Here is a 604-nt window from a genome sequence, read left to right as displayed (position 1 = left end):
ATAATGGCCCTTGATTGGAAGTTTAAAAGAAAGGTGTGGTTATACAATCACTCACTTCCTGGATAAATATCTACCTTTGAATAACGTAATAGAATAGAAGCGAATAGAAACAGTAAGTTGATATGAGTTATCGTACCACAAAAAGTACATTGATTATGTTTGTCATAGCAAACGTGTGTTCTTTATCAAATGTCAAACTGGAAAGTAAAATCATAAAAGTAATTTAAATAGAAACTGTAATTATACCATAGAATAAATAAACTTTTCGATATGATATTTATCATCCGACGATAGCTCAGTTGGTAGAGCGGTGGACTGTAGTTTGAGACTGTTATCCATAGGTCGGTGGTTCAAATCCGCCTCGTCGGAAAATTTTGTTTTTTTCTGATAGTTTCATATTTTTTATTAATTTATTTCATTCTAATTATTAAAATGTTTCAAACCTAGAAGAGTTTGTGACTGATAAATAAAAAAATGTTGAGTCTATTTATTTCTAGAATATAATTAAATAGTTTTTCTTGACAATGCATCTTTCTTTTAAGGACCAAAAATTCATGAAAACATCGAGAATTATGTAGCTTTATATACATGGTAAGGGTTATGT

At 29.3% G+C, this 604-nt stretch overlaps 1 non-coding gene across 1 annotated transcript; it reads left to right on the top strand.

Moving 5' to 3' along the window:
- Window positions 1-284: 284 nt before the first annotated feature.
- On the top strand, window positions 285-369 carry Trnay-gua. The gene is given in 2 exon segments: window positions 285-321; window positions 334-369. It is a non-coding gene; the product is annotated as a tRNA-Tyr (tRNA).
- Window positions 370-604: the final 235 nt, after the last annotated feature.

This window comes from Limulus polyphemus, unplaced genomic scaffold (assembly GCF_000517525.1).
Source record: "Limulus polyphemus unplaced genomic scaffold, Limulus_polyphemus-2.1.2 Scaffold7725, whole genome shotgun sequence".
Classification (NCBI taxonomy): Eukaryota; Metazoa; Arthropoda; class Merostomata; order Xiphosura; family Limulidae; genus Limulus; species Limulus polyphemus.
The sequence above is the reverse complement of the archived record's forward strand: the minus strand, read 5'-3'. Positions and strand labels throughout refer to the sequence as shown.